Below are 27,790 nucleotides of genomic sequence, written 5' to 3' on the forward strand. Positions count from 1 at the left end.
CAAGATCTCTCCCTCTCAAGACTCACTCTCTCAAGGCTCAAGGCTTCAAGCCTTCAAGCTCTCTTCCTCTCCCTCCCACTCTCTCAAATCTCTCCTTCTCCATCTCTCTCTCTCTCTCTCTCTCTCTCTCTCTCTCTCTCTCTCTCTCTCTCTCATCATCTAGTCATAGCAAGGTTGAATGGTCTTCAAAACGAGTTTTTTGTGAGTATTAGAGTCAAAGCACTCTAATACTCCTTGTATTTAAACACAAGGAGCTAAAAATTGCACTATTTGGGTGTTTTTTATACCTCCCGTTCCGCAACGTTCCCGTTCCGGACCCCTAGCCGTTCCCCCGTTCCGCGGGGATCCCGTTGCCGTTGCCGTTCCCGTTCCCGTTCCGCGTTCCGGGTAACTATGGCCCTCCCCTGTCCCCTCCCCTCAAACCCCCCCCCCCCCCCCCCCAACGCACTGCCCTCCCCCCGCCCCTCCCACCCCCCTAACATGCTCTACGTCGTTCTAGGCACATACCTCAGAACAGCTGGTATGATGAGGAGTGTCGACAGAGTAGAGCTAAGATACAATGAGCTTACATTGGGAGTGATCACCTATAGACAGTCTCGTATTGCTACACGACGACTAGTGCGACGGAAGAAGCGAGCTTTCTTGGTCCAGATGGAGCAAGATTTATATCAGCTCTTCCTTAGTAGAGATTCAGGAGAGGCTTGGCGTCTATTCCATGAGCAGTCTACCCCACAAGCGATTACTTCTACAGAGATATGGGGTCAGTATGCAGCATCTTTATACACTGTACCTGGACAACCACCACTACCATATCCACCACAGCCATGTCCGGCTACGAGCACCTTCTTTACCACTAAGATGGTAAAGGAGGCCATTGACAGGATGAAGACCAGACGGGCACAGGATCATGAGGGTTTGGTAGCAGAGCACATTATACATGCTGGGGATTTGTTGGCAGAGATGCTTGCACGGTTATTCAACCGTGTCATGTGTGAAGGCTTCCATGAGTCTTGGAGATTATCTACTATTGTACCTATCTTCAAGACAGGAGACCCCACAGTACCGGGGAATTACCGTACTATCATGGTAGGACACACATTGGCACGGTTATATGCATCTATCCTTGAGCATAGGCTGAGCAGTTGGGCAGAGATTATGGGCATACGAGCACCTGGGCAGGCTGGTTTCAGGAGGGGTTTCTCCACACTAGATCATGTCTTTACACTCACAGCTATCATTGAGGAGGGTCGAGAACATGGTAGACGGATATTCTACAGCTTCGTGGATTTCCGCAAAGCTTTTGACACAGTACCAAGGGCCAGATTGATGCGCCGGCTTATAGAATTGGGGGTACCCTCAGAGCTGATATGGGGGATTATGGCATTGTACATTTCAGTGATGGGTCATGTACGCACGTCAGAGGGGATATCTGACATAGTTCACTCCACTATCGGAGTGAAACACGGATGCCCACTGTCCTCTACTTTATTTGGTATGTATGTTGATGAGGTCTCTGATTATATTGACAGAGGTGGAGATAGACGTGCTCAGCTTGCGGGGACATGGATCCCTCTTTTATTATATGCGGACGATATTGTGTTGATATCAGACTCACCAGATGGTATGCAGAGACATTTGGACGCATTGCATAGTTTTGCAGAGGATAGTGGATTGTCTGTCAACCTTGGTAAAACCAAGGTCATGGTATTTAATACCACGCCACAGTGGGTTAGGAGATCAGCACCTACTTTCACATATGGGCAGGACAATATGGAGTATACTGATGCATACACATATCTTGGGGTGGTCTTTAGTGGACCGAAGTTCACACTGAAAGTGGCAACAGACACTAGATTGACTCGTGCCTATGCAGCCCTAGGCGGTTTAGAGAGGATTTGTTCGCAGGTTCAGTTCCAGGAACCTCGAACAAAGCTCTGGCTTTTCGACACTTTGATCGCTTCAGTTATGCACTACGGGGTTCAGGTTTGGGGACCGTCTGTTGACAGTGCTGGATGGAGTAATATGGAGAGACCCTTGATATCTATGATTTCTAGGCTGATTAGAGCCAAGGCCTCAGTCCCACATGACATCATACGAGCGGAGCTGGCTGCCCCACCTATGGAGGTTGAGGCTCTCACCAGATCGGTATCATTTGTACATAGCTTATGGGACACCAGCAGGGACAGGTATGCCAGGCTTGCTCTTGAGTCATCTAGACAGCTGGCATTACAGGGAGATACATCATGTTGGTATGCACAGATGAGCTCATGGTTTCAGAGGCATGGTTTCAGCATGGACAGGCTGCCCCCTTTCCAGTATTCTCTTGATGCACCATCTTTGGCTCTTACACGGATGGAGACTACTAGACTCATTTGGCAGGATCTTATCCAGCTCGATAGCAAGAGGACATGGATAGAGCCATCACGGGAGTTGGGTACGAAGAGGGTTTTCTATAGAGAGCATCTTCTCCAACTCACGACAGACGGATTTGTCACATGTCCCAGTTACATGGACACACATCTATCTCATGGGTTACGATGTGCTATAGGCCAGATTCGCACATCTTCACACCAGCTTGGGATTGAGACAGGTAGATTCAAAGGCTTACCAACAGACAGTAGGATATGTCAGTTATGCCATGCAGAGCCAGAGACAGAGTTTCACTACATATGTCGCTGCACAGTCTACTATGAGATACGGGGACGCTTTTATTGTTTATTTAGATATGGTTTTGACTCGTTAGATAGAGTCATGAGATATCAGGATCAAAGATGTCTCGGATTATTCCTACTTGAGATACAGAGACATAGAGACGCTCTATTGAGTGGGCAAAGACAGAGAGTCTCAGAGACGCATCTCAGATTTCTTCAGCCTGAGTACCACAGAGGCAGAGGGGACACCACCATCACAAAGCCCAGTTCCCACCCATACACACACCAGCGGTACTCTCATTGATCGAGCTATAGAGTTAGGGAGATCGAGACGACCGCGACTGAGGAGGGGAGCCACGCAGCACCGGCGGAGGTTGCGGCAGAGGATCCACAGGATTCTAGCACGACACCCAGAGTGTCGATCAGGATAGGCTTTCATGCTACTACTATATTGTATCATGGTGACACTTATCCCCACTTTGTACCTTTATGGCATGATCCCATTGATCAGCCTACCAGCCACCCATAGGAGTCGGTAGCACTCCTATCAGTTTCTTTGTTTGTAGTTTTCTTTGTTTGTACCCAGACTTGGTACTAGACTCATCACCGTAATCAGTTGGTCTCATAGGTCATTTTGGCCTTTTGTAGACATTAATATATCATTTCATTTCATTTCTCTCTCTCTCTCTCTCTCTCTCTCTCTCTCTCTCTCTCTCTCTCTCTCTCTCTCTCTCTCTCTCTCTCTCTCTCTCTCTCTCTCTCTCTCTAACTTGGCAGATCCAGACGTCCACGACCTCGAGGGGTCTCCCATTACCGACGAAGGTTGCAAGAGAAGATACAAATCACTCTAGCTCGACATGCAAGACGCCCATCCAGAGTTCTGACCATGGAGGAGGTCGATGAGATCCGACAGCGACCGATGAGAGATTTCATCTGAACGCACGGGTCCCCCCCCCCCCCCCCCCCCCCCCCCCGACCCCCCTTCTCCCCTTATTTCCTTTCTCCTTAGTGTTTTAGTGCTAGTTCTTTGTTAACTTGGCAACTTTGTAACTTTGTAATTTCCGTACTCAGACATGGTATCAGATTCACCAATTGTAACTTTTTGGTCTCCTAGGCCTTTTAAAGACGTTAATATAACATTTCATTTCGTTTCATATCTCTCTCTCTCTCTCTCTCTCTCTCTCTCTCTCTCTCTCTCTCTCTCTCTCTCTCTCTCTCTCTCTCTCTCTCTCTCTCTCTCTCTCTCTCTCTCTCTCTCTCTCTCTCTCTCTCTCTCTCTCAAGAAAACAGGTATCTTTCTCTGGGATGACCTTACCCTCTCACATATCGCTCATATGCAGGAGGTAATGCCAGAGATTAGAGCGGCAAGGGAAAAAGGCAAGATTGCCTTTTACCGAGATGGAAGAGTGGTGATATTGGAGCGACGCTCCACATGATGGTGTGAGGCCTATGGGACTGCACTCAAAGTTGCTACCTGGAATTGTAATGGATCTATGCGTCTTGATGTAGGTGCTTTTGAGGAGAGTTTTTCCGTGAGAGACATCATCTTCTACTCTGAGACACATCAGGCCCCTGGGCAATCTATGCCTCACATTAGAGGATACAGATGGGAGATAGCCTGTAGATAGGAGACACGATCAGAGCACAGAGGGCAGGGCTCGGGAGGAGTGGCAGTGTTATTCAGGGAGGAGTTGCAGCCATTGATACATATAGCTCGCAGGGATGAGCAAGCTAGGTACATGTGGGTGAGATTGAGAGCAGAGACACGCAGATATCTTTACATTGCTATTTGCTACTTTCCCCCGAGTACGTCAGTATATGCACCACCTAAAGGATTGTCCCCCTTTTCTATCTTGGATGATAAAAATGGGAGTCCTCTAGAGATGGTGACATTATCATTCTAGGGGACTTCAATGCTAGGACTGCCCATCATCAAACAGTGTTTTATGATACCTCAGAGGAGATGCTGAGAGAGTTGGATGTTGTGGAGACAGGCCTATCTAGACTATCGCCAAATTGGGAATAGTGGACGGCACTTGATAGACATGGGGACTGCACATGGGTTGGCCATCTTGAATGGCCTATAGAGATTTCCCGCTGCAGGAGGTTTCACATGCTTTCCACACAGACATGGAGCCAGCATAGTGGATTTTGTCATGGCAAAGCCGAGCCTCATCTCTAGTATCCAGGATCTCACTGTTGGGCCTAGACCTATTGGTGTGGCAGTGGATCATACTCTTGTGTCATTGACCATCTCTTTCCAGTTTAGTGTAGCACACAGGCCACGGGCAGCTGCCCCTACTCACTACACCTTCACACGGGAGACGGACTCTGTATACATAGATGGGATATACAGACGCTTGTGCACTGAGGAGCCAGGACGACCTCTGGAGGAGCTTACTACTATACTAACACAGACATTACATGATGCAGCAGCAGAGGCATACCCACACACTCAGCCTGAGCAGAGACGTCGTTCTGGGAGCATGTCCCAGAACAGCTGGTATGATGCGGAATGCCGCGAGACTAGAGCTAGACTTCAAAGGGAGGTGCTTTTGGGAGACATCACTCACAGGCAGTCACAAATTGACTTCCGACGCCTAGTGCGGCAGAAGAAAAGGTCATTTTTGGCTCGACTAGAGCAGGATCTTTACCAGCTATTCTTGCGTCAGGACTCGCGTGAGGCGTGGCGGCTCTTTCATGAGCAGTCCCCCCCCCCCTGCCATTACCTCTACAAAGACTTGGGGCCAGTACGCATCATCTCTGTACACAGTTTCTGGATCACCGCCCCTCCCCGACCCCCCCGATCCATGCCCACATACATTTGCTTTTTTTACCGTTGAGATGGTGAGGAAGGCCATTGACAGGATGAGGACTAGGAGAGCATATGATCATGATGGCTTAGTGGCTGAGCATTTCATGCATGCCAGAGATCTACTAGCAGAGCTTCTAGCAGTTATGCTTAACCGTGCCATGTGTGAGGGGTTACCTGATACTTGGAGCATTTCTACGATTGTACCCATCTTCAAGTCAGGAGACCCTATGGAGCCTGGGAATTATCGCACTATCATGATTGGACACACATTGGCACGGTTGTACGCATCCATTCTTGAGCAGCAGCTGAGTAGATGGGCAGAGAGGGAAGGGATACGTGCAGTTGGGCAGGCAGGTTTCAGGAGAGGCTTTTCTACTCTTGACCATATCTTGACACTCAGAGCCATCATTGAGGAGGGCAGATCACATGGGAGACGGATCTATTGTAGCTTTGTGGACTTCCGCAAAGCATTTGACACAATACCCAGAGCTAGATTGATGCGCAGATTACAGGAGATGGGAGTACACATAGCTCATTTGGGGGACCATGGCTTTGTACAGGTCAATAGTGGTGCATGTATGCACCTCACAGGGTTTGTCCGCACCAATTCACTCCACTATTGGTGTGAAGCAGGGCTGCCCGCTCTCTCCTACTCTATTTGGTATGTATGTGGATGAGGTTGCTGACTACATTGAGAGAGATGGTGATAGAGGTGCACAACTGGCAGGGACATGGATTCCACTATTGCTCTATGCTGATAATATTGTGTTGATCTCCGACTCTCCAGAGGGGATGCAACGTCACTTGGATGCTCTGCATAGATTTGCCCACGAAAGTGGTTTGTCCGTCAATAAACCTTGGTAAAACCAAGGTCATGGTATTTAATACCACCCCACAGTGGATCAGGAGGTAAGCGCCCGCATTCACATACGGCCAAGAGACGGTGGAGTATACAGATGCTTACACTTACCTTGGAGTGGTTTTTAGTGGACCAGCATTTTCACTGAGGAGAGCAGCAGAGACTAGACTGACCAGAGCCCATGCAGCATTGGACAGATTGGAGAGGATGTGTTCATAGGTTCAGTTTCAGGAGCTCGGACGAAGCTCTGACTATTTGACACTTTAGTGGCGTTTGCATTGCCCTATGGAGCTGAGATATGGGGACCTTCATTGGATCATCACGGGAGGATAGGTCGCACTGATGGGTGGAGGGACATGGAGAAGCCTCTGGTCTCTATGATCTCGCGGCTCATTAGAGCCAAGGCTTCAGTACCACGTGCCATTATCCGAGGCAGAGCTAGCTACTCCCCCACTAGTAGTCGAGGCGCTTACCAGATCTGTCTCCTTCATACACCGCATGTGGGAACTTCCCAGAGACAGATATGCCCGCCTTGCACTTGAGTCCTCTCGACAATTAGCCATGCAGGGAGATACAGCATGCTGGTATGGTGAAATGACATCATGGTTTCAGGCGCATGGGTTCAGCATAGACAGATTGCCCCCCTTCCAGTACTCATTAGAGGCACCCTCTCTGACTCTTACACAGTCCGAGATCACCAGGCTCATCCGACAGGACCTGGCTCAGCTAGACATCAGGAGGACATGGATACAGCCAGCACAGGAGCTGGGCACGAAGATGGCTTTCTAGAGAGAGCATCTTCTCCAGCTTGCAGAGGACGGTTCTGTGACGAGGCCCAGATACATGGACACTCACTTGTCTCATGGGATACGATGTGCTATTGGCCAGATACGCACATCTTCACACCAGCTGCAGATCGAGACTGGGAGATACAGTGGAGTACCAGCAGAGGCCAGGACATGCCCCCTGTGTGGCATGGAGCCAGAGACAGAGTTGCACTACACATGCCACTGCCCCGTCTACTACGAGATACGAGGCCGCTTCCACTGCTTGTTTAGAGAGGGCTTTGGACCACTCTCCGAAGTCATGCAGTACGAGGATCAGAGATGCTTGGGTTTGTTTCTACTCGAGCTGCGCCGACACAGAGAGAGCCTGATGAGAGGAGAGGCTAGCCAGTCTCAGAGACACATCACATACTTCTTTAGAGCAGACACTGGACACCCGGAGGAGCTACTACCACAGCAGAGCTCGTCGCCTCACACCAGAGGCACACTGATCGACCGGGCAACCGAGCTAGGAAGATCCAGACACCCACGACTACGGAGGACTACATAGCACCGACGGAGGCTGCATCAGAGGATTCGAATCACTTTGGCCCGACATGCACGACGCCCGGTCAGACTACTGACCATGGAGGAGATTGATGAGATCCGCCAGCTACCGATGCTCGATCTCTTGTGATTTAGATACCCCAGCTAGCTGCTCTGCCCCATTCACACCTAGCAGTCCAGGATTCCATAGTATATTCGTTGTGTCATTTTGTTACTCTGACTTTGTATCAGATCCACCACATTGTAGCTTTTTGGTCTCATAGGTCACTTTGGCCTTTTGAAGACGTTAATATAACATTTCATTTCATTTTCATTTCTCTCGTCGAAAAATATTTAGAATTTCAGAGTTCAGAAATTTCTCAGAAGTTCAAAATTTCAGCTGCAGAAATTGCAAAAAAGTTCAGAAATTTCAGAATCTCCGTTGTGTAGAAATTGCGGTTCAGAAAGTGCAAAGATTGTGGATAGGTGCGGAGTGCACATGTATGGATGATGTGGAGAGTGTAAACAAATGTGGAATGACGATGTATGCATAATGTGGAACCACATATTTACGTAGTGTGCGTTTCTCTCTCTCACGAACTTTCTCCCTCCCCCTCTCAAACATGAAGCAAAATGGTAAAGACGACTCTCTGGAAGATGTCATTCAAAAATGCAAAGAAGAAATTTGCGAGACCATTAACAAGATTAATTGCAACCTCCTAGGCACAGTAAAAATACTCGAAGAACGCGTGTCAGTCCAAGAAAGCACGATAAACACACTTGAGAATCGGGTGACGGCTTAAGCTGAGGAGACAGTGTTACTCAAGAAGGAGCTTGCCGAGATGCGATCACGACACACTTGAAGAGGGAGAGCTTCAATCCTCAACAATTGACGAACTCTAACACGGTTAAAGAACAAATGCGGGCCATCAAAGAAGGGGAGAAGCAACACAAAGAAAGGACGCTTTCGTGGGTGGATGTTATTACAAAGACCCAACAAAAAGCGGAGGCGGCCGAAAAATGGATCGAGATCGCCAAGAAAGGAAACGGCAAGGAGACAACCCCCACACCCACCATCATTAACTTGACACTAGAAGAGGAGCAAAGGAGGTGTGTGCGTGCATTACATGTGAGGATTTGTGGCCTCAAAGACCACGATAATGTTGATGAAGAAGTCAAAGAACTCATGACCATGATGGGGGTTGATGAGCCGACGCATACGAGAGCTTCGAGGATGGACAATAAGAAAAGTGGAAGCAATAGGAAAACCTCAAAGGAAAGGGGACTTATCTCCTTCTCTAGTGATTACCTCTCTCATGTGTGGGGTCAGTATGCAACATCCTTATACACGGTGTCATGGGGACAGGCACCATGTGCCAACGGAAAAGAACAGACTGAACAACTTTAAGCACTTCAAATAACAACTGAACTGAAAGAGATGCACGACACGGACGGGGAGTAGCGGAGTTCCACCCCAGGAGAGCACTTGCCTCTAACCTTGGCACCCCTCTCAGTATTTCTTTATATTGCTTGAACAAGGTACAACGCCGGAACTCAATCCTCTGCACCTCCACGCCAAAGCGCACGCCAAAGCGTGTCAGAGAATGAGCCCTTGGCTCGTATATGAAGGCCCTTTGGCCTCTCAAAAGCAGTTACATGAAAAGCTTCAAGTTCTAAAAGCATCTGACCTCCCAAAAGCAACCAACGCAAAACATGGAAAATCCGTACAACCTTCCATGTCATTAGCCAGCAGCGTAACATGCAAAAGTCCATACAAGCTGCCACATGGCACTGTCAACGCAATTCGCAGACGTCTATACAGCTGCCACGTCATCAGTTTCTACGCCAGAGATTGTTGTGTGTGTATTGGTCCTACTTTATTTTAAGGTCTTTAGGTCACTTTGGCCCCTTCGGACAAGGTCCCGTAAGTTGGTGGGAACTCTTCTTTAAAATACGCCACTCGGCAAAACTTTGCAAGTTGGTAAAACTTCTTCTGGTGCTTCTTCTTCTTCTGCTACTTTTGCTTCTTCACTTAGGATTTAGGTTCCTCGGTCGGGATCTACATGTTAAATCCATTCTTCAGTGGCTTAACACATCAACAGTTTGTGACATCTCCCCTTCTTGAAAGAAAGTAATTGTCCACAATTACAGCATATCTGTAAAACAACTCAAGTTAGCTTAAAAAATTTTGAGGGACGTTTCGAGGGACAATCAGTTTTCTCAATCCAGATTAAAGCTCTTGATATCTTGGGTTGTTGGCTTCCCAGAAAAATCTCATCCAAAAAAGAGTCTCATTCTAGATCGGAGCTCTAGATATTCTGGCATAGTAAAATTAGCCATCACACCCAGATCGCGTTGATCTCCAACAAGTGTCTTGATGCACTAAAATTACATACCCAGGCAATCTCATCCAATTAGGAATATTCAGTGGTTGGCACATCACAATGCAACACAAATGCTCACATATGCATGTTACAAGACACAACAAACAGCACTGATGAGCACTCCCCTGAGACAGAGGGTCTGCAGTATGAAGCTACTCAACGACTACCTCGTCACTCCCCCTACAAATAATCTAAAAAGGTTCGGGCCATGAGTTCAGAGGACTAGTACACTAAACGCTCCCCAGACTGCAGCTTACGTCGCTTGGAGATTCAAGCATACAACCAAACGCTCCCCACACATCTTGTCTGCATCGTTTGGAGGTTTTCTAGCATACAACAAAACGCTCGCTAGATATCCCGTCTACTCCACCCGGGAGTAAAATCACAAAGCATTGAAACCAGTATTAGAACCACAGTCAAACAATTCAAATCAGCACCAACACAAGTTTAAAACAGATACCATCCATTTCAAACAAATTCCAAACACGATCACCAAACAAGTTCTCAAACAAAGTTCAATCTTTAAAAGCAATCTCGACATTAGCCGAGCTCGAAAAGACAATCGGCTTTCCTACCTGAAACCTGCACCAAAATTAGGGTTAAATTTCTTCCATAAGGTCGTAGCCGACTACAACATGGTCCATAAGCTCTTGAATAGACGAAACAAGCCTCGATAGAGTGTTCCTGTGGCGGTGATGGTAGCCCCAAGATATACCAATCACACTTGACCTCCAAAGTTATCAGTTTAATTTCAAGTCGTAATTTGCTAGGTTTCCGTGGCAAGCATTTCAGGATACCCCCCTCTGCCAGAAGTAGCACTCCAAAGGAAGATGGCAGAAGGCACGTAACTTCAGGCAAAAATTCCTTGAAAGCTTGCAAAGTCCTTGGAGTGTGCGGCTTGGTATCTCTAGACATCCAACACTGCATGGCATTGCCTATGAGAAAAATAGCAGCTTGAAAAATCCTTGATCCTTCTCTTGCAAGTGACCTTTATGGCTTATGCCCTGTAAGACGGAGCGATGAAGACGGGAGAGCGCTCGATGCGCGATAAAGACGGGGTGGGAGTGGTTAATAAGTCTGGGGTAGGGGCACGAAGATTCTTTAATAAAATTTATGGTAAACTTTGGAAGCGCCACCTTGCTCTGTCTGCTCTTTGGTGGGACCGGTATGTTTTCAGAAAAGCATACGCCTAAAGCTCTGATACCATTGTCACAGAGGTGGGCACCACGTGCCAACGGAAAAGAACAGACTGAACAACTTAAAGCACTTCAAATAACAATTGAACTGAAAGAGATGCACGACACAAGACGGCAAGTGGCGGAGTTTCACCTCGAGAGAGCATTGGCCCCAAACCTTGGCACCCCTTTCGGTATTTCTTTATATCGCTTGAACAAGGTACAACGTCGGAACTCCATCCTTTACACCTCCACGCCAAAGCGTGTCAGAGAATGAGTCCTTGGCTCATATTTAGCCCTTGGCCTCTCAAAAGCAGTTACATGAAAAGCTTCCAGTTCTAAAAGCATCTGGCCTCCCAAAAGCAGTCAGCACAAAACATGGGAAATCCGTACAGCCTGCCACGTCATCAGCCAACAGCGTAAAACGCGAAAGTCAGTACAGGTTGCTACGTGCAACTGTCAAGGCAACTCGCGGACGTCTGTACAGCTGCCACGTCATCAATTTCTACGCCAGAGATTGTTGTGTGTGTATTGGTCCTGCTTTGTTTTAAGGCCTGTAGGTCACTTGGTGTTGTAACCTTGGGCTATGGTGGGTGTAACCTGAGGCAATCCATGGCTTGGAGGGAGCGCAGCAGAACAAGTTGAACGAGAGAGAGAGAGAGAGAGAGAGAGAGAGAGAGAGAGAGAGAGAGAGAGAGAGAGAGAGAGAGAGAGAGATCTCGACACAGTAGAAAAATAACACGCAACAATATTTGATGATTGCTTAACCTTACATATAAAGGCTTTTCTTGCCATGCAAACTTTACTTTAACTGAACTTTACTGCATGCCTATAAGAGGCTTTTCCCACGGGTTGCTAACCGGCAAAGGGCTTGAACCTAACAATCCCCCCCTCAAGCCCGAACTAGATAAACCCTCTCATGAAATACCTCGAGTTTTTGGTGTACTCGTCAACCGTGAGTTTTAGGTTTTCTCACAACCAAGGATTTCTGGTGTATCCATAGCTTGGTGCTAGATCAGTAACCCCCCCTTGAACAGATAGGGTGTAGGCCAAATATGTAGCTACCAAAAAATATTGGAGTTTTTGGTTCACTGCCAAACCTTGGGTTTATGGTGTACCCAGTAACCTCATGAGAAGCGGTAAAAACAAGCTAAGAACTGACAAAAATTGGGAGGTCTTACCACTTATCTGTGTGGTGGCAGTGTCTACAACCCGTACAAAGTTTTGTTATCATGGCATGATTGACATATGATGAAGTAAAAAGAGGATTTGACTGGAAAGTTTATGATGGTTTTCATAAGAGACAAAAGAGGACAGCTCTATGACACCAAAAGTGACAAAAAATAGTTTTGAAAACTTGTACTGTAGTCTCGAAGGAGATTCTTTTTCGTTCTGGCAATTGTCGATGTGTTCGAACATGTTGTAAAGTTTGCTTGTGGCACTTGGAATATGCCTATGCACCGCATGTATTGCACAATTGCAAGCTATCACCTTCTTGATCTTCAATACCAAATAGGTCTTCAGCGATCATATTCCCAAGAACCTGCCTTGATTTGACACTCACTAGCACATGATGCATGTCATACACCTTTGCTTGGGATGACCAAATGGTTATACCATTGGACATGTTACTGAGCAAAAAACTTGAGAAGAGTGTCTTTGTAGACCACCGTGGATATGTTAGATGCTAGCAAAAACACGTGCAAGGCCACCAAACCAATTGCATGCAAAACTGCCAATTTTTGCAACTTTTATGTTCTCAATCACCTTAGCTAAGATTGCATACGTGTTTATTGCTCACGCCACCAAAAACAGGGAAGTTGCAGTCCTGGGTTTTGATATGCAATGATTTGTTGTTCGCCGTCGTTACCTTGCTTATCTACTAGGAGCACCGGGTAGAGGATGTGAGTAAGTTGCTCAAGGGTGTGAATATGCCCTTGCTCAAAGCCAATTGAGTGGCCAATGTAAAAAGAAGTGTGAAATATGAAATGGCGAATTTCTATAAAAAAGAACAAGCAGTGGCGGTGATGGCGTGGATGACGATCTCGCTTGCAGCGGGCTGAGACCACCAAACTAGGAGATGCAACTACTCCTTAGGCCAAGGCGATCTTGCTGCTGCCAATTACGGGCAAGAACTCGCAGGCTGATCTGCTCCCATCTCTCTGCATAAGCGGCTGCTCCCACGCGCGGAATCAAACCAGGGCCAAGATCGGGAAGAGCTCTGATACCAGTTGTTGTAACCTTGGGCTATGGTGGGTGTAACCTGAGGCAATCCATGGCTTGGAGGGAGCACAGCCGAACAAGTTGAAAGAGAGAGAGAGAGAGAGAGAGAGAGAGAGAGAGAGAGAGAGAGAGATCTCGACACAGTAGAAAAATAACACGCAACAATATTTGATGATTGCTTAACCTTACATATAAAGGCTTTTTTCTTGCCATGCAAACTTTACTTTAACTGAACTTTACTGCATGCCTATAAGAGGCTTTTCCCACGGGCTGACCGGCAAAGGGCTTGAACCCAACACTTGGGCCCCTTCAGACGGGGTCCCGTTAGTTGGTGGGAATTCTTCTTTAAAAATAGGCCACTCAACAAGACTTTGCAAGTTGGTAAAACTTCTTCTCATGCTTCTTCTTCTTCTACTACTTTTGCTTTCTCAGCTGCTTCTTCACTTAGGGTTTAGGTTCCTCGGCGGAGATCCGCGTGTTGGATCTATTCTTAAGTGGCTTGACACATCAGCAATTTATGACATATCCAGATCCTCTTGAGCCATGTCCGTCTACGAGTACCTTCTTTACCACTAAGATGATAAAGACGGCCATTGACAGCATGAAGACAAGGAGGGCGTATTGTCACAAGACGGGCACCACGTGCCAATAGAAAAGAACAGAGTGAACAGACTTTTAGCACTTCAATAACAATTGACCTGAGAGAGAGAGAGAGAGAGAGAGAGAGAGAGAGAGAGAGACGACATGCGACACAGAGTGGCAGTATTCCACCCCAGAGTGTATTGGCCCCAAACCTTGGCGGCCCTTTCGGTATTTCTTTATATTGCATCAACACAGTACAAGCCGATACTCCAGACTTTGCACCTTCTCCAAGAAGCATGCCAGAGAATGAGCCCTAGCCTCATATTTAAAGGCCCTTGGCCTGAAAAGCACTTACAATGAAAAGCCTTCAAAACTCAAAAGCTTCTGGTTCAAAAAGCAAAGCCAAAAGCTGCCAACGTAATTTACGAAAATCCGTACAGCCTGCCACATCATCAGCCAGTGCAAAACGCGGAAATCCGTACAGCTTGCCACGTCATCATGCCAATGCAATTTTTTAAAATTTGCCACGTCATCAACAACTACGCAATTTTCAAAAATTTGTTGTTGCTTCTGCTTCTTCTAGGGTTTATGCCCCTCGACCGGTAGCTTCGTTCTTCAGTAGGTCGACACCTCAACAGTTTGTTATATCTCCCCTTCTTGAAAGAGAGTAATCATCCACGATTACAGCATATCTGCAAAACAACTCAAGTTAGCTCCAAAAAAAAATTCTGAGGGTCATTCCGAGGGACATTCAGTTTGCTCTTTTTGTTAAGGAGTTAGCTTCTCCTTTCGGCTCTTCTGATCAAGGAGTTAGCGTCTCCTTTCGTCCAGATTGGAACTCTTGATATTCCGGCGTAGTAAAATTAGCCATCACACCCAAACCGTATTGGTCTTCCACGGGTGTCTTGATGCACTAAAATTACATACCCAAGCAATCTCATCCAATTAGGAATATTCAGAAATTGGCACACCACAAATGCTTACATATGCATGTTACAAGACATAGAAACATAAAGCCGCCGATGAACACTCCTCCCGCATAACCTAACAAGGTCCGAGCCGGGAGATATTCAACGACTCCCTCATCACTCCTCCCGCATAACCTGAAAAGGTCCGAACCCGGAGAGATAGAGGATTTTTACAACCAAACGCCCCCTAGACCGCAGCCTGCATCGTTTGGAGGTGCTAAGAGTAACCACTCCTCAGACTTCTTAATACTCCTCCCGCATAACCATCAAGGTCCGGGCCGGGAGTCACAACAGCAATACTCCCCCGTAAATAACCACAAGGGTCCGGGCCATGAGTATGAACAAGCATTCTCAAACATCATTTCTCACTACTACACCCCGGAGTAAACTCACCAATCATTGAAACCAGTATTACAATCAGAGTCAAACAATTCAAATCGGCACCAAGACAAGTTCAAAACAGATACCATCCATTTCAAACAAATTTCAAACAAGTTTTGAAACAATACTTTCTAGCTATAAAGAAAAAAAAACAAGTAGAGAGTTCATTCGAGGTTTTGTTCAGACAACCGAACTTTGATGACAACTGGCTTGTCCTTCTGCATCACAGTGATGGTTCGGTTCCAAACTTGGAGAGTCGCATCATTCTTGTCGTGCCAAGGCATGCCCAAGAGAACGTCGCAATTGCCCAACTTCATGGTGGAAATCAGCATTTCCATGATAATTTTGAATAGTCACTAGAAGAGCACCAATGAGTGGTACCACTTTCTGAGTCGGCCCTGTGGCTAGCTCGGCTTCAATTTGTCCACCCTCTGCATCATAATCAAAGTGCATCTGCTTTAAGAATTCTGGATGGATGAAGTTCTCTATAGCTCCGGGGTCAAAGAAAATAAGGGCTTTGAAGCCATTAACTTTGCCATATGCTCGACACAATTCATTTGTATTCTCAAGGCATATGCCATAAATATCACGAACTAATCCAATGGCGGATCTAGCTCTCTTAGCAGGAGGTGGCGTTGGGGTTCTGTCGACGGTTGGTGCGGGCGTCGGCTCCTCTGGTCTATCAATGCGTTTGGGACAATTAGAAATGATTATGCCCTGTTTGAAAGCATCCAAAGCATCGGCCTTCTTGTAGTAAGGTGTCTCGTTGTTGAGGCGTCAAACAAGGCCTTTGTAGTTGACTTTCACGAGACTCTCGAGAATTTGTTCTTTGTTGGCGAGAGTTGTGGTTGGAGCCCGGAGATTCTTCTATGGTAAACTCTAACTTTCCCTTCATCAGCTTGTAACCGACCACGGCATGGTCCATAAGTTCTTGCATGGTAGAGACTTGCTTGGATAGACAATATTCCTGCAATGGTGATGGTAGTCCAATGGTGTTTTGCTCGCATTGGGTCTCCAAGGGAACAGACCTAAAGAAGGACACCGGAAGGTACACGTCGAGAAACCTTTGGTTATATTCGTCCATGGTTTCGATGGCAAGCATTTTCAAGTTGCCCCACTCTGCTAAAATCCGGACTTCAAACATAGCAGTCATGTAACTACGTGCAAAAACTGTCTTGAAAGCTTGCCAGGTCCTTGGAGCATACGGTTGTGTCGCAATTGAACTCCACCATTCCATAGCATTATCTTTAAGAAATCCCGCTGCTCGAGAAATCTTGGATTCTTCTGTATAGTTCCCCAAAGCATAGATGTTGTCGACTTGCTGTAGGAACTACAATGCTTTCTTGCGATCTTTCATCCCGGAAAAAGTGAAAAATTTGATTCTCGTGCCGCCATCTTTGAAATCTTTGGGTTGGTTAGGCGCATATCCCGGGTATGGATAATAAGGGTATCCATATGGGCTCCAACCATTGTAGCCTAGTAGCAGTGGTGGTGGACGTGGGGGCAATGACGGTGGCAAAGGCGGTTGCATTGGATCAGGGTCAGATGGCTGCACCATATTCCTGAAGACTCCCCCGATCGGAACAAACGGCTGAGAAGGTTGCCGGTTGGAAGCTCTCGTACTTTCTAGTGCCGGAGGAGTAGGTACCACCAGGGGCATCAGAGGGGGTAACATGTAGTTCAAAAATTGTTGAAAACTTTGCAGCATCTAAAGATTCTGTTGAGGATGCCGCGAAAGAATGTTGTGAAGCTCGTTGAGCAGAAACTGCAAATATTCTGCTGAATCCATGAATTCCAAGTCTTGGGTTCTTTATGGCTTATGCTCTGTAAGACACAGCGATGAAGACGGGAGCGGGCCCAATGCGCGATGAAGGGTGGGAGTGGCTAATAAGTCCGGGTTGGAAGGCGAAATACCGAAATACCTCAAATAAATAACTTTGTCTGCTCTATGGTGGTTGGAGGGCGAAATACCGAAATACCTCAAATAAATAACTTTGTTTGCTCTATTGTGGTTGGAGGGCGAAATACCTCAAATAAATAACTCTGTCTGCTCTATCGTGGGACCGGTATGCTTTCAGAAAAGCACACACATGATGCTCTGATACCACTGTCACAAAACGGGCACCACATGCCAATAGAAAAGAACAGACTGAACAGACTTTTAGCACTTCAATGACAATTGAACTAAGAGAGAGAGAGAGAGAGAGAGAGAGAGAGAGACGCCACGTGACACGGAGTGGCAAAATTCCACCCCACAGAGTATTGGGCCCAAACCTTGGCGCCCCTTTCGGTATTTCTTTATATTGCATCAACACAATACAAGCCGGTACTCTAGACTCTGCATCTTCTCCAAGAAGCATGCCAAAGAATGAGCCCTAACCTCATATTTAAAGGCCCTTGGCCTGAAAAGCACTTACAGTGAAAAGCCTTCAAAACTCAAAAGCTTCTGGTCCAAAAAGCAAAGCCAAAATCTGCCAGCGTAATTTACGAAAATTTGTACAGCCTGCCACGTCATCAGCCAACGCAAAAACGCAGAATTCAGTACAGCCTACCACGTTGTCATGCCAGCGCAATTTTCGAAAATCTACCACATCATCAACGGCTACGCAATTTTCAGAAATCTGTTGCTGCTTCTGCTTCTGCTTCTGCTTCTTCTAGGGTTTAGGCCCCTCGATCGGTAGCTCCGTTCTTCAGTAGATGGACACGTCAGCAATTTCTTATACGTATGATCATGATGGTCTAGTAACATAGCACTTTATACATGCTAGAGATATGTTGTTAGAGGTTCTTGCAGTTCTGTTCAATCGTGTCATGTGTGAGGGTCTACCTGAGACTTGGAGATTGTCTATTGTTGTGCCTATCTTTAAGGCAGGGGATCCTACAGTGCCTGGTAACTACCGTACGGTTATGATTGGACACACATTGGCACGGTTGTATGCATCTATCCTTGAGCAACAATTGAGCTGTAACCAACTTGGACACTCCAAGTCAAGATTCTACCGCGACACAGCAGAGATTCACTTCAAAACAGTTCACAATTCACAATGATTCGACACAGCCCAACGGAGTTCCGTGCCTAGAGATATTGCCCCAAAGACTGGCGCCCCTTTCGGTATTTCTTTTGGTATTAATCCGAGTTCAAAGTACAAGAGAGTGAGAAGGTTCTCACTCTCAGACTCTGCGTCTAGATGCTCTGAGAAGTGACCCCAAAAGCTTCCAATTTAAATAAAGAAATGTTCCAAAAGCTTCTCAATTCAGCCAGTAAAAATCAGCCAACGTTAAAGCAACTTTCCGTACGCTTTGCCACGTCAGTAGGCAACGCAAAAAGCGGGACTGCCGTACAACTTTGCCACATCAGCAATGCAGCGCAGAAGGCGTGCCTGCAGTACAACTGCCACATGTCACTGTCTCCGCTTTTTCCAGGACTGTACCCTACTGCCTACGTGTCCGGGCATACCACGTCACCAATTTGTGGCATACCCCCCTCTTGAAAGCATTGTAATCACCCTCGATTACGCCTGCAAAACAGACAAAGGCCACAAATTGTCTTAGCAGACACTGACTGTTAGTACCGACGCACTAGGAACAACACATCTAGCACATGTACCAATCGACAGTCACTTTATAGAACATCACATGACAAATCACATTCAAAATTCATTCGAATCTCAGACCATGATTAATCGGCAACGTATTTAGCAATCGCATCTAGATCTAGTCGAGACCTCACAGATGCCCGATTAACTAATCCTTATTGCACTCATGTCTATAGAGATTTATCAAACCGAAATGCTACAGTCGTTTCGTCTATCAGTTCTTGCACTTAAAGAAGTGAAGTACAAATGGGTATCATATTATCGGGAATTCCAAATCTTAAAGTCATCACAGCAAAATACTATCAGCTCACAGTATCCCTCAAACCCAATAGGGACATCAGTGACTCTATTATCAAAAGTCAGGGCAATTTGTTGACAAAGGAGAGGACTAACTCCCCTCTTGTGCAAGCCCGCTGCACCAAATTCCGCCCAAGCTGAAATCTGGGTTCTATCGGAGTAGACTATGCTAAACCGAATGCTTCAAGGTAAAGATTCACAATCTGAGGAGTATCTGCCAACAGGTCCTCCTCCCCCATCCACTTCGCATCCAATGCGGGATAGTTCTTGAATTTAACCAAGAACTGCCTTATTCCTTTACCTTTTATCTTTCTATCTTTATGTGCCAATATCTGTTTTGGAACGCGTATCTCCTCGTTTTCCTCCACTTCGGGTTGCTCATCTGGCTCCCCATCATCGGGTACATCGCCCTTAAAAGGCTTCAAGAGACTCACATGAAAAGCATTGTGAATTCTCCAAGTATCGGGCAGCTTCAACCTAAAGGAGACATCAATTATCTTTTCTTTTATATGGGAAGGTCCATAGTATCTCATGTTAAGCTTTGGAAAAAGCCGCTCCTTTCCCTTTTTCTTTCTCAGGCGTGCCTCCTCAAAACATAAGAGCACCCAACATTCTCCTTTAATTTCAAATCGCGACGATGTCGATCTGCCGCCTTTTTGTGTCTTTCCTGAGAATTCTGTAAAGCCTCCCAAACCTTGGCAAAAGCTGTATCCAAGTCCCTTGTGTACTGGTCGGCTTCAAAATCTTCTCTTTTGTGCTTAAGGGTGGAACCTTCATAGCACCTTCAATAATCTCAAATGGCGCCTTTCCCGTCAAAGAGTGGATCGTGTTATTGTAGGCAAATTCCACCAAGGGAAAATACTTTTCCCATTGAGTCTTCTGATCCGAAATGTAAAACTTCAATAAACCCAATACAACCGAATTTGCAATCTCACATTGCCCATCTATCTGCGGGTGAAAAGATGACGAGAATTACAACCATGTGCCAATGTTCTCCCAAATCGCCTTCCAAAACAAACTCGTGAATCGGGGATCTCTGTCAAAGAAAATTGTCTCAGGCATGCCAAGCAATGAACAGTCTCGCTAATTGATCCGGCTTGACTGTCTTCTTCACTGGAATGAAATGAGCTTGCTTGCTAAATTTGTCAATAACAATCCGGATACCATCGAGCCCACTCTTCGTCTTCGGGAGATCAAAACTGAAATCCATAGCAATACTTTCCCAGGGGCGAGTGGGAATGGGTAAAGGCTATAACAATCCCTGTGCTTTCTGCCTGTCAAACTTGACCTTCTGGCATACCAAGCAACTGCATACAAAATCGTCTACATCCTTCTTGAGTCTCGGCCAAAAGAAGTATTTCTCCACACCTTTCAAGGTGGTATCAATGCCGCGATGACCCGTAAATGGTGGGCAATGGCATTCGGTTAGAGCTACTACCTCCCCATCCTGTATTCGTGCGAATACATTGGATCTACGGCGTGCTAATCGACCATGTCCTCGAAGCTCCTATGATGAATTGCGAAAATAGCCAAGACTAACGTCTTCCGGGACAAAGCATCTGCCACCAAGTTCTTTTGTCCCTGTACATGGACAATCTAGAAGTAAAATTGTGACAAGATGTTAACCCACCGCATCTGCTTTTCCGAAAGCTGCTTCTGTGACAATAAGTAGCGTAAACTCTGGTGATCTGTGAAGACCGTAAAATCGGCTCCTGAGTAGGTAATGCCGCCACTGAGTAAGAGCATGGATAACCGCCAAAAGCTCTTTCTCATATATCTGTGCTGTCAATTCCGGCCTTGAAAACAATCAGCTCTCATAGGCAATGACATGGCCTTCTTGCATTAAGACCGCACCCAGACTACGACCACAAGCATCACAATATACTTCAAACGACTTTTGCAAATCCGGCAAAGTCAAAACTCGTCCCGTAGTCATTTCTCTTTCAAATTCTGAAAGGCAATCACCTCTATGGGTCCCCATGAGAAAGAGACCTCTTTCTGTGTCAAAATATGCAAAGGGGAAGCAACCTCTCCAAACATTCTAGTGAACCGCCGGTAGTAAGAACATAAGTCCAAGAAGCTTCTAACTTCATGGACATTCTTCAAATAGGGCCAATCACGTTAGCCTCAATCTTGGCCGAGTCCATCTGCACTCCTGCTGCTGAGACGATCTGTCCCAGAAAGTGTCTCTTGGTAAGAAAAAACAACCTTGGTGTGAGCGCAAGGCCACCAAGGGGTGTGCCCGCAGGGAAGAGTAGAGATTGGGTAAGAGAAAAGCCTTCTCTAACACAGATTGCAAGCTAAAGAAAGACCTCAAGAACCTCAAGAACCTCAAGGACTCAAGAACCACAAGAACCCAATTCCTCGTGAACTTAAGTACCCAAGATCTCAGTGTATGGTCATTACCCGAAGGGGAATGGATACTTTGCGTGAAGGTGATGAGCATGGAGGTGGCGAAGAAGAATTTTTCCCACCAGGAGGTTTTTCCTACCCTCCCCCTTCCAAATCTACGCCACAGTTTGCACCAAATCCTATGGAGGCTTTGGTCAAAACGATGATGGACATGATACTACAAGTGCACCACCTTGGATCGCGAGCGTGATCAAGCACGCTTAGCAGCCAAAGAAACAAAAGCAATCTTGGAGAGAGCGCTAAGAAAGAAAGGCAGCCTTGGATCGCGAGCGCGAAGAAAGAAAGGCAGCCTTGGATGGCGAGCACGAAGAAAGAAGAGTAGCCCTTGGAGCGTGAGGCACAATTGGTACCACATGGCAAGAGGCAAGAAATTGGTACCACATGGAAAGAGGCACAATTGACCGCGCACCTAGAGGAAGTCGAAGAAGGCGCGCTCCTTTCTTTCAATTGGGACGACTTTCAAGACGAGCTCAAGGCGCGGTTTATGCCACCCCAATACCTAGCACGGTTGAAGGACGATTGGCGCAGTCTCAAGCAAAATGGTATGCCAATTATGTCTTTCTCTAATCGTGTTTTGCAGCTCGGCACTCAATTACGCAAATATGATAATGAGCACAAAGAGGCATTCCTTTATGGATTGGACGAGTATATCAAGTATGTACTCGATCCAATAGATCTCAACAAGGTGGTAGCGATTGCTCTCTCACAGGAGATGAAGCACAACAAAGGAAAGCCTAAGGAGAGCAAGTATTCTCACACTACCTCTCAAACTCCTCAGAACCCACAGAACGGTAAGAATGGTAAGAACGGTAACTCTTGTAGCCAATCTTCTTCTTATCCTTTACAAAAGAACTCTCAAAATGAGGCATCACGGAGTTCCAAAAAACGCTCGCTGCTACTCACGTCCCCCCTGCGCACGCACCTGCAAACCCCCCCCCCTCTCGCCATCGCTCACACCTCCTCGCTCCTCCCTCGCGCTGTGCATTACCCTGCCCGTTGCCCTACCCGCCGATGTCCAGCCCACCAGCGCACTGCACACTGCCCTGACTGCATGGGGTACAGCCAGCCTGCCTGCGTACGATACATGCAGCCCTCGCGCCCCCTTTTCGCCATCGTTGCACCTATCCGCCCCTTGGCCTCAACCCTCCTACTCCCCCCCCCCCCTGCCCCCTGTTTCCTTTTTTCGCCTTCCGCCTACCTGTAGGCTGTTTTTTCAGCTTGCTAGCATTCGCCTCAACTTCAATGACCTTATCCTTTCAGCAGCAGACACAGAATGGCGGCCTCTGCTCCACGTCAGAGGAACTCCACAGAAGCCCCCTCGCCCGACACTACGGAGCCGACCCTTCGACTTGCTCTTTCGCCAGAAGAGCAAGCCAGCTTGATGGCCGAAGTGGAGCGCTTGCAAGCCACTTCAGTTATCTGTAAAATCATTGGCACTCGGCCCAGCCGGGGGGAGATTCGGGATTTACTACAGGCCCATCTTCTCTCCGGTGTGGGCAAGATCACCGATGTCCAGATCCTCGAAGCAAGTACTACAAGGTCGAGTTAGAGTCTGCAGATATGACGACCAAGGTGATTTCGATGAGCCCACTCGGCATCAGAGCAGCTCGAGCTTACTTCCGACGTTGGCATCACGGTTTTGACCCTACTACAGATGTGCTCGAGGAGGAGGCAGACTTGCCGATTTCGGTTTGTTTCCCAGGCCTGAGGCGAGAGTACCATCCCCTCCTACCCAGGATTGGTTCCATGTTCAGGACAGTTTTGGAGTCTCCACGCATGGCAGCTTCAGTTGTGGCCAAGGCCGCAGGTCTACCTACTGTGCGTGTTCTCGTTCGTGACACACTCCCTCCCCAAGTTGGTACTGCTGCCTAGGGTGAGTGGGGATGGATCAGACAGAGTGTGGAGTATTCGGGTCTCCCGAACCAGTGTTTCATTTGTAGACAAATGGGCCATATGGCAAAAGCATGTCCTCGCAGGAGACCTCAACCCACATCGCATGCGCAGCTTCCCAAGGCTGAGCATGCCAAGCAGTCAAGTACACAGGATACACAGGCTGGTACTTCGACAGAGACCAGTGACCAGCCAGCTGATGGTTGGCAGCAGGTGCCTGGCCGCCGCCGTCAAGGGAGAGCTCACCCCACTGCTGCTCCTGATGGCCGACCTGTTGCAGCTCAGTAGCACTGGGTTCCGACTGGGAACCATTTTGACCCCCTTCAGCTGTTCCTCCACTTCTATCCACCACCACCGTCCACTTCTGTTTCTCCACCACCGCCTCCTCCTCCCTCAACCCCCGCTACCGCCCTGCCTCCCCCCCCCCCCCCCCCCCCCACCTTCGCCCCCTTACCCTCCTCTCTCCTCGATGGGGCCCACAGCCTCGTCTCCCGACCCCTCCGCCACTCCTCCTCAGACGTAGGGTACTAGCCACACTTCTGCCGCGAGGCGTTCTCTTGGCAGTGCTTTCGTTGCGAGCCGTGTGGCTCGTGAGAGACAACCCCACTTAAGGCCGTCTTTTTTGGTGCTCACTTCTCCCTTTGCAGCAATCCCCAGAGGTCTGACCAGCTTCGACATTCGCAAACGTTGGGATTTCTTCGACTAGAGCTTCACTCAATTTCTGGGTGATTCCTCTTCCGACTTGGAGGAGGCCAGCTTTCGAGTCTACGTCCTCTTTCTTGCAGCTAAAGGCAATGAGGCCCTAGACACGGCGGTGGGTTTCTCCTTTCCGTTGTGTGGTAGGGATATCACAGAGTGGACCCAGCACACGGTCCTCTTGAAACTGGCCCGTGGGGCGGTAGGCGTTGGCTTTCACCCGAAATTCTTTACTTTAGACACACACACACACACACACACACAGAGCACTTTGCAAAGAGAACCTGCGAGGGGAATTAACACTTGAATACACACACGGCTCGAAAGCTAGAATGCACCGAGCAGAGCCGACAACTTGTAGGCCCCAAAATTGGCGCCCCTTTCGGTAATTCTTTATACTTTGAGATTTAATTCTGTCAAATAGTCTCTCCTTTTGTTCACGTAAATTACAAAGTAGAGTCCTCGGAATCCTTTACCTGTATCCTGCTAGAGACTACCTGATTTGGCCAAATTTCAGCAGCATAACAGCCCCAAAACTTGCGCGAAATCAATTCCCCTGCTGGATCTCACTTGCACTGGCGTAAACCCTCTAATTCCTACCCAAAAACAGTAAACAGTAAACAGTAAATTCAGGTCGCTGTATTTACTGGTTTTTGCTCTGTTTCCAGCCCCAAACAGTCCCCGAACTGTTCTCTGCCAGTGGGGCACGATGCTCAAAGGTTCTGGCGTCCCTATGGCTGAAAAACAGTCAATTTTGTGCGCATACACAGCGCTGAATTTGCACCTGTACGGTGAGGTTATGACCCTCACCTGTGCCTGCTTTGGAGTAGCAGCTAGCTACCCCTGTTCCTGCTCAAGGAGGCTCTTGCCTCAGCACAAAAGCATGAACCCACACAGCTGTACATCAGTCAAATGAAGAGCCCTCTTATGGGGCATCACATAACTGCACGTAGGGGGGAGAGAGAGAGCAGTGTGTAGCGTGCAGGGCATCACTCCTAGCACCACACTGTACATGGGAGGGAAAGAAAGCACTCCATAGCTCTTAACTTGTGACAAAATGCAAATAATGCCTCTTTCCAGCTTGAAATTCAGCGCCCATTTTTCTGCATGAGGCAAGTGCATGAACATTTGCCACTTGGCGCATTTACAAGCATTTTCCCGTTTCGGGTTTGTCGCCTAAAAATCTCCCAACTGGTTGCTCAGTTGACTTCGCGGCAGAGTTGTAAAATGTTCCCCTAGTCATACCGGAGGTAATGACGGGAACACATTTCACGGCCCAAAATAGGAGTTCCCTAAATTTTAGGAAATGATTCCGTTGGGCTCCCAATAGTCTTCTGACCCCTGGACTGGCTCCAGACTCAGGCTACTGAGTTCTCGCACCAAACAGGGGACTTAGCAGTGACAAATCTCGTGCAGACCAAGTTCAGCGTGACACCCTAGATGCAGCGGGTTGCAGGCACATTGTGGTGCACTTCTTTGTTGACACTCAGTGCCCTCCGTGTTATGTTTTTGTGCATGGGGATTCTTGGACAGAGGATGTAGCCCTTCAAGCTGCACGCTCAGCTTGGGCCTGGGCGGAACAGTCACTTCTTGCGCGCTTGTCTAGAGGTCGTTCAGACGCGGATTACTCCCCATCCAAACCGGCCTCAAAGATAGCGAGGTTGGCTGCTGTTGCAGCATCTGTTTTCTCTCACTGGCTTCATGAGGATCATCTCATGGAATGTGCAGGGATTAGGAGGGCTCCAATTTCAGCGTCAGAGAGGTCAATTGCGTCAGGAGCTGCAGAGATGCCTTGTGGGTGGTGAAATTGACATTCTTATGTTGCAGGAGGGAGCCGCATTCGGCGTTGTGGTCAAATTTTGCGTGGTCGCTATGAGACTTTTTGGTTAGCTTCTTTTGGACCTGGAGGCATCCCGGATGGGGTATGATGACCATTGCGGACTCTTTGCAGCAAGCCATTGTGGGCAGAGGGATTATTCTGCGAGGCAGGGCTCAGTGGATTATTGTGCAGGTTCAGGGTTGCCAGATGGGCTTCCTGAACATCTACGCACCTAATGTGGCGAGCGCACATGCAGAGTTTTGGGCTTACATTGCAGAGTCTCTCCCTCAGGTAGAGCAATGGTGCATTGGGGGAGACTTCAACATGTTGGAGGACCCAGCTAACAGGGTTGGAGGTAGCCATGCTACTGTGTATGGAGATGAGTTGGCGGCTTGGGAGAGGTTATGTATGACTTTGCGATTTCTGATGTGTGGCAGCATTCTAGCTTTGTGAGGCCACCTGACAGCCTGGCCTTCTCTCGTTCGGACCGTCGAGTGGGAGGAGCGAATCTATCGTGGATAGATCACTTCTACACTAGTGATCACTTCTGTGACTTGGGAGGGACTGTTGGCATTTTGGCTCAGACTTCCTTTTCGGACCAAGCACCAGTGATCCTCACAGTGACTGATAGGCAGAGGGAGGGGGAGCACGATGCTATGCATCCCAAAGAGGGTCTTGCTAGACTTTGCGCTCAGAGAGCGAGTGGAGGCTCTTTGGACAGAGAGCTTAGACGCACAGGACTCTCTTGCTGACAGAGTAGCCTCAGGACTTGCTCAGCTTAGTCAGCTCTTTCTTCAGGAGTCTTCGGCTCGCCTGGCTGCAGCGAGAGAGGAGCAGCACCTCCGACGGGGCATTGCTTCCTTGCAGAGGATGCAGGAGCAGCATCCAAACAGTCCTTGGTTGGAGGAGCAGTTACAGCATGCTCGCCACGAGCTCATCAGCACAGAGGAGAGGCGCCATGAGTTTGCTTTCCATCGTCGGGCATCTCAATGGACCCAAGTGGGTGACAGAGTGATAGGCGCTTTCTTTGAGGCAGTGGGACCTCGGCATACGCATGCCAAGGTCAGGCACTTGAGGAGGCCCGACGGGTCAGTTGCTTCAGAGCCAGAGGACATGCGTGCAGTTGCTACTGACTTTTACCGTGATCTATTGTCTACAGAGCCCAATCAGAGCGTCAGGATGCATGCAGAGAGCAGGTGTAGGCACAGATGCCTTGTCTTGTGACTGAGGAAATGCTTCAGAGGCTTGAGCTGCCTCTTCAGCTAGAGGAGCTACACACGGCTCTTAGTGCACTTCCCCGTGGTAGTTGTCCAAGTGAGAATGGCTTGACCCCGAGCTTCTTCTTGGAGTACTGGGACTTGCTTGGCTCAGATCTTTGTAGTGCTTTTCAGTACATTTTGCACACAGGTGAGATGCCTGACAGCATGAGTAAGGGCCTGATTTACCTCATTCCCAAGGAGGGTGGCTCCTTAGATGAGATTCGACAGTGGCGCCCCATCACCATCCTCAACTCAGCCTACAAAATTCTTCCAAGGCTCTGAGTTTGAGGATTCAACCACTTCTAGAGAGCCTTATACATGGGACTCGGACAGGTTTTGTCAAGGAGCGTAGTATCCTTGACAACATCTTTACTTTTTGGGAGGCTTCTGCCCTCGCGCGGCTCTGTGGTGAGGATTTGGTGATTCTCCTTCTCGATTTTGAAAAGGCCTACGACAGAGTTGACTGGGATTTT

The 27,790-nt window shown here is 47.8% G+C and overlaps 1 protein-coding gene across 9 annotated transcripts in view; it reads right to left on the bottom strand.

Moving 5' to 3' along the window:
* The window catches only part of SOS1 (sodium proton exchanger, putative (NHX7) (SOS1)), a 234,962-nt gene that overhangs the window by 177,552 nt on the left and 29,620 nt on the right, over positions 1–27,790 (bottom strand). The window lies entirely within an intron of this gene.

This window comes from Adiantum capillus-veneris, chromosome 9 (genome assembly GCF_014529385.1).
Source record: "Adiantum capillus-veneris isolate H3 chromosome 9, ASM1452938v2, whole genome shotgun sequence".
NCBI classification, from domain to species: domain Eukaryota; kingdom Viridiplantae; phylum Streptophyta; class Polypodiopsida; order Polypodiales; family Pteridaceae; genus Adiantum; species Adiantum capillus-veneris.